This window comes from Salvelinus fontinalis, chromosome 40, assembly GCF_029448725.1.
Source record: "Salvelinus fontinalis isolate EN_2023a chromosome 40, ASM2944872v1, whole genome shotgun sequence".
NCBI classification, from domain to species: Eukaryota; Metazoa; Chordata; class Actinopteri; order Salmoniformes; family Salmonidae; genus Salvelinus; species Salvelinus fontinalis.
In genome coordinates this window covers 6,257,121-6,264,527 of record NC_074704.1, presented here as the reverse complement: position 1 = coordinate 6,264,527, position 7,407 = coordinate 6,257,121, and the positions used below count along the sequence as shown (strand labels likewise).

Here is a 7,407-nt window from a genome sequence, read left to right as displayed (position 1 = left end):
ATTCACAGCATGATGCTGCCACCACCATGTTTCACTGTGGGGATGGTGTTCTCGGGGTGATGAGAGGTGATGGGTTTGCGCCAGACATAGCGTTTTCCTTGATGGCCAAAAAGCAAAAATTTTGTCTCATCTGACCAGGGTACCTTCTTCCATATGTTTGGGGAGTCTCCCACATGCCTTTTGGCGAACACCAAACTTGTTTTCTTATTTTTTTCTTTAAGCAATGGCTCTTTTCTGGCCACTCTTCTGTAAAGCCCAGCTCTGTGGAGTGTACAGTTTAAAAAGGTCCTAAGGACAGATACTCCAATCTTCGCTGTGGACCTTTGCAGCTCTTTCAGGGTTATCTTTGGTCTCTTTGTTGTCTCTCTGATTAATGCCCTCCTTGCCTGGTCCATGAGTTTTGGTGGGCGGCCCTCTCTTGGCAGGTTTGTTGTGGTGCCATATTCTTACCATTTTTTAATAATGGATGTAATGGTGCTCCGTGGGATGTTCAAAGTTTCGGATATTTTTTTATAACCCAACCCTCATCTGTACCTCTCCACAACTTTGTCCCTGACCTGTTTGGAGAGCTCTTTGGTCTTCATGGTGCCGCTTGCTTGGTGGTGCCCCTCGCTTAGTGGTGTTGCAAAATCTAGGGCCTTTCAGAACAGGTGTATATATACTGAAATCATGTGACAGATCATGTGACACTTAGATTGCACACAAGTAGACTTTATTTAACTAATTCTGTGACTTCTGAAGGTAATTGGTTGCACCAGATCTTATTTAAGGGCTTCATAGCAAAGTGGGTGAATACATATGCAATTTTTTTCATTTTTTTCATTTTACTTCACCAATTTGGACTACTTTCTGTATGTCCATTACATGAAATCCAAATACAAATCTATTTAAATTACAGGTTGTAATGCAACAAAATAGGAAACACGCCAAGGGGGTAATTACTTTGCAAGGCACTGTATGCTAAATGCTTCACTCTCTTGCCTTTAAGAAGGATGTTTGTGTTGTGGGAGGTACATGTGGGTTTCTTCCCAAATAGCACCCTATTCCCTTTAAAGTGCACTAGGGTCCTGGTAGAAAGTAGTGCACTATAAAGGGAATAGGTTTCCATTTGTGACTCATCCTACATGTACCGATGTCTCTTTAGATACCTGTCATATCTTTCACCACATGACAATTATTATCCAATGGAACGATGATGAACTAGTTCTGCATGTTTCCAAACAGGGAAAGAGAAACTGTAGAAAACAATGGAGCAGAACATTCTGTTCTCTCTTTTCCAAACTGGTTGAATGGCTATTTTTACCCTGTAACCCAGCAACAAGTCTGGGAAGGGAGGGTATAGGGAGACTAGAGGGAGAACACAGACCATGGAGGGAGAGTAGAGGGAGGATAGAGGGAGAACACAGACCAGGGAGGAAGGGTAGAGGGAGGGTAGAGGGAGAACACAGACCAGGGAGGGAGGGTAGACGGAGGGAGAACACAGACCATGGAGGGAGAGTAGAGGGAGAACACAGACCAGGGAGGGAGGATAGAGGGAGAACACAGACCAGAGAGGGAGGCTAGAGGGAGAACACAGACGAGGGAGGGAGGCTAGTGGGAGAACACAGACGAGGGAGGGAGGCTAGTGGGAGAACACAGACGAGGGAGGGAGGCTAGTGGGAGAACACAGACCAGGGGGGGAGGGTAGAGGGAGAGGATATTATAGGAATTCTGGTATTTATATAACATTTCCCAGAGAATACATTTTTGGGGGGAGAATACACCCCAATACTGCTCTATGTGTACATTCAGAGGATAGGTGGTCTCTGTATTACAGTTATACCAAGTATTCATACCACTGAAAGACTGTTATAAGCTGTTTTGACTGCAACTAAGCATATATATAAGGTCATTTAGATATTATACATGGTCATCCTTAGTTATAACCACTTATAACCATAGGTGAGTACATACGGTGCTTCATCTCTGCAGGTGATATGTCTATCTCTGGTGGTAAGGATCACTTGTCATTATGTCTCCAGAGAAACCTAGATTCAAATAAATGTCCTATTTATCAAATTACTATGAGAAGAATTAGGTGTTTTCGGCTGAATTTTGTTAGGTCCATATTGTTACAGAATCACTAAACAATGATTTAGATTTGTTAAGAACAAGTTGATTGACAAACTCATAAAAATTGTGAAAAATTGAATAAACCACCTTTGGGCTATGATCATTAATATACCTGGAATTAAAATGACCCCAGTCGATAGCTCTGCCACCTTTCTCTGTGGATGACGAATGATGAGAAACAGACAGATTTGTATGGGGGATGTTGTATTCATATACAAATGAGATAATACAAAATAAATGTGTGAAGCTTGAATTCAATTGCACATACTATGCATCCATTCCCCCTGTCACGAAGGGATTTATGGCTGAATTAAGATGAAATCGTCCACCCTGTTTTAGTCAAACCTGTTACTTTATTTGGCACTTAATAGGCACTTTGAATGTTAAAATTAGGTGACATTTTTAGGTTTTTTAAAATACATTTAAAGTTGTCTTAGCTGAGTACAATACATACATATAGTATATAACATCATAGAGGATTTAAACCACAACAGTCTACTGAAATAGAATCATATATCATTTTACTTTAGAAGTTCACCTCTTTAACCCTTTTTGAATCACAAATAAATTCATTAAATTACCCCAAAAAGTTTAATCTGATTGTATTATTTTTAATCACCTACAGTATACATGTAATTATTTATAACTTAATTTGTTTATTAATTCATCAAGGACCATGCTTAACGTTAATAGCTTAAAACCTTTTGTCAATAGGGGGAGCTGTTAGCACTTTTTTTTTTGACATTGCCAAATTAAACTGCCTAGTACTCAATTCTTGCTCGTACAATATGCATATTATTGTTATTATTGGATAGAAAACACTCTCTAGTTTCTATAAGCGTTGGAATTATGTCTCTGAGTGGAACAGAACTCATTCTACAGCACTTTTCCTGACAGGGAGTGAGATTTCAGAAATCTTGGCCTCTGGTCCCAGGTCAGTTTTAATGTCCCTGTGAATGCTATGAGGATACAAACACTGCCTACGCCTTCCTCTAGATGTCAGTAAGTGGTGACAATTTGAATGGAGTCGATTGCGCAATCAGGGCCTGTATAAAACACCAAAGACCGGAAGGAGCTTTCTTTCGGACCCTGCGCTCGACGCACAATGGACATCGGGACTGGCCTCTTTTCAAGCCTTGGTTTAGCCAGTAATATATCGCCGGTCATGTTTTTACTCGTTATAGGTGTTTAAAACATCATAAGGTAGTTAATTTAAACCGTTTTATAGCAATTTATATCCGTTTAGTGCGATTTTGAGGCATTTATTTGTGACGTCCTTCCATGAGCTGGGGACATTTCCTGTACATACCGAACGTTAGTGGCCAGTTTGACGGGACAAGAGGACATCTTTCGACCAAAAGACGATTAGACCGGAGAAAGGATACATTGCCCAAGATTCTGATGGAAGAACAGCTCAAAGTAAGCACTATTTATGATGATAAATCGCTGTTCTGTTGAAAAATGTTAAACGCATATATCGCCATTTTGTTTTGTGTAGCTTCGCTTTGGCGGACCCGGTATTGCACAGTAAGGATAATTTTAGAAATGTAATTCAGCGATTGCATTAAGAACTAATTTGTCTTTCGATTCCTGTCAACCCTGTATTTTTTAGTCAAGTTTATGATTAGTTATAGATCAGACTAGATCACTCTCAAAGATGGCGCCCGACATTTTCAGGCCAGTTTTGCTACTATTCTCATTGTATAACCACGTTTTTTTGTGGCTAAATATGCACATTTTCGAACAAACTCTATATGTGTGTTGTAATATGATGTTACAGGAGTGTCATCGGAAGAATTCTGAGAAGGTTAGTGAAAAAATTAATATATTTTGGTGATGATAACGAGATCGCTCCCTTTGCCTTGAATTCATGCTGGGGTAACGTTTGCACATGTGGTATGCTAATATAACGATTTATTGTGTTTTCGCTGTAAAACGCTTAGAAAATCTGAAATATTTTCTGAATTCACAAGATCTGTGTCTTTCCATTGCTATGCTTTGTCTATTTTTATGAAATGTTTTATGATGAGTAAATTGGTAATACACGTTGCTCTCTGTAGTAATTCTAGTCGCTTTGGGGAGATTTGTGATGGTGGCTGCAATGGCAAACTATGATTTATACCTGAAATATGCACATTTTTCTAACAAAACATATGCTATACAATAAATATGTTATCAGACTGTCATCTGATGAGGTTTTTTCTTGGTTAGTGGCTATTTATTTCTTTATTTGGTCGAATTGGTGATAGCTAGTGATGGAGTGGAAAAATAGTGGATTTAAAAAAATGGTGTCTTTTGCTAACGTGGTTAGCTAATAGATTTACATATTGTGTCTTCCCTGTAAAACATTTTAAAAATCAGAAATGGTGGCTAGATTCACAAGAAGTGTATCTTTCATCTGGTGTCTTGGACTTGTGATTTAATGATATTTAGATGCTACAATTTACTTGTGACGCTATGCTAGCTATGCTAGTCAGTGGGGGGGGGTGGGGGGTGCTCCCGGATCCGGGTTTCTGAGGCAGTAGAAGTTTTAAGTATTGTACCAGCTTCTGTATACAGTAGCTAATTTCCATCTGTGGTCACTGGGCAGAAAACATACTTCTGTTTTTTACTGTTTTTTCTTCGTTACCAAGGATACTATACTATATACAGCTGCCCCAGCCAACAGAATGTGTCCTGCTACCACAACCACTGCTGCTTCAGCAGCAATAAGTGCTGCAGCCCCAACTGTTACTGAAGATAAAACTACTATTTTCTTCATCTTTTCTTCAGCCCGTCTCCACTTTTCTTCCTTCTGTCTCTTCCTTTCTTCTTCCAATTTCTCCTCCATCTTTCTCCTACTCTCTTCCTCCATCTCCTCTCTCCTCCTCTTCTCCTCCTCTCTCAATTTCCTCTGGACCTCCTGGTACATCTCATTGGTGTAGTACTTTCCTCCATTCTTCTTCACCATCTCGTCTATCTTCTTCAGCAGGTCTCTGACCTGAAGACCGTCATCCCTCTGATCATTATTGAGACAAAGGTACCTTCCACAACAACTTTTGATCAGTTCCTGAAGTGCAACACAAGGATTCAGACACTCTTCAACTGATCTTTACCAGTGAACAGCACCATGGTGTACTTTGAGGCTTCTTCTCCAAAGTTCTCCTGGATCCACTTCACAGTGTTCTGCTCCTCTGTGAACCTCCCCAGTCTGATCACCAGCAGGAAGGCGTGGGGTCCTGGAACTGACATGTAGATGGCCTTTTCTATCTCACTTTTCATCTCTTCTATAGACATTGTTGTGTCATAGAGCCCCGGAGTGTCGATGACATCAATCTTCCTCCCATTCACCTCTCCACTCTGTTTCTCACATTTTTCAGTTACTGACACAAAGGAGGCTTCTTCTTCAAAGGCACCTCTCCCCAGGATGGTGTTTCCTGTTGCACTCTTCCCTGCTCCAGTCTTCCCCAGCAGAACTATCCTCAGGTTAGAGGGCTGCCCTGAAACTGTGGAAACAGACAAGAAATTGATTTTGTAATAATATTTTAAGATAAATGCACAACGCAGAGGACTAAAGGTCAAGAGGACTAAAAGTCAATAGAGAACTAACGATCAATGGAAATAGTGTTTTTTCTGTAATAGCGAATATTGATCAATGGGTCAGAGACATGGGAGGAATTTGTCTAGACATTGAGACTGAAATAGGCCATTGGCCCAGTTTTATTGCAAGGAATTATAATTGGTCAACCGCAGGCTAGGGTTGGGTTATAAAACTACATCTTGTCCCTTTGTTCTGCGGAGAGAATCACTGAAAGGAGAGAATAACTGAGGACAGGGGAGAATGAACATCTACCTCTCAGCATAACATCTATGATTTGTCCTCTTTGAATAAACCTATTTGTCTCCCGCTGATTTGCTTTGGGGTCTGTGTTATTGAAGAGTAACGTCAACTGCTAACACTGATAGTGGGTGTCTTGATAAAAGGCTACTGAAAACCCTATGTAAGTCCATGCATATAAATATATATGTGTGTGTGTATGTGTGTGTGTGTGTGTGTGTGTGTGTGTGTGTGTGTGTGTGTGTGTGTGTGTGTGTGTGTGTGTGTGTGTGTGTGTGTGTGTGTGTGTGTGTGTGTGTCTTTCCTGGTTAAGGGTTGACAAGACATTAGCTGCTTCTCTTCTAGTCAAATAGTCAAATAACATTCAGCTTATACACCCGTATAGACCCAATAAGACATGCCACCAGAGGTCTCTTCACAATCCCCAAGTTCAACATTAAACAAATAAATAAGATGAATCAACTTCTCATGGAATGGCAGGACATGTGAAGGGACACACACCCAAACAAACTTTTTTTATTATTTTTTTATTATTATTATTATAATAATATATATGTATTCATTTATTTGTGTGACTGTCCTTGTCTATCAGTGTTTTGTTACTTGTCATGTTTTGTGTTTTTTTGTGGACCCCAGGAAGAATTATGTGCTGCCTCTGGAAAAGACAATGGGATCCAAATAAACAAACAAGTGTGTATGTGTGTATTGTTTGTGTGTGTGTACCTTGGCATTGACCAGTGAAGTCTTGCAGACAGAGTGTCAACAGGAACAGAGTCCTCAGAGTCCTTCCTCTTCCTCGTGCCATTACTACAACTGCAGCCAATCAAAATCATGGAAACAGACGATGACCTCATTACAAAATACAAAGTCCACATTTCTTGACTTATGCAGAGTGTTCGGCAAAGTTCCTACGTTTTTCTCAGCTACTTGACTTTCAAACAATAAAAACTATTAAACTATAAACTATAAAAGAGTAATGATATGTGGTATAACTGTGGATAAACAAATTACATTTCCTAACAACATAGCCAACATCAGATCAACATAACGTACTCACATAGGGCGTATTAAATGACATTCTAAACATGGCTACTATTCTACCGTTGCCTGGCTGCTACTGTTAAGACGAGATAAACCAGTTAGAGGTGAACACTTAAACAACGTGTAAATCGGGAGGTGTCGGAACACAAAGGGTGTGTTCCTCTGCTCAGACGTTGCTGACGAATATGGTGAAAATTGCAAGATTATGTTATAATACTTTTATTGCATCAAATGGTTGTTTTATGCAACAGAAAATAAGATTCTTATAGCTATTGTGTGTTCTACTGAGGATGGCCTCTGGGAGATCACACTGACAGAGGAGATTTACGATGTCTTTTGGGTGATGAAACCTAAAGAGCATTCCAGAGAACATGAGTTAATGTTTCTGTTCTATACCGTACCAGGGAGACATGGCTCTAGTATGGAGTTGGGGTGCC

The 7,407-nt window shown here is 40.0% G+C and overlaps 1 pseudogene; it reads right to left on the bottom strand.

Annotated features, from left to right (window-relative positions):
* Positions 1 to 732: 732 nt before the first annotated feature.
* Positions 733 to 6,741, bottom strand: LOC129839669 (GTPase IMAP family member 7-like; annotated as a pseudogene).
* Positions 6,742 to 7,407: the final 666 nt, after the last annotated feature.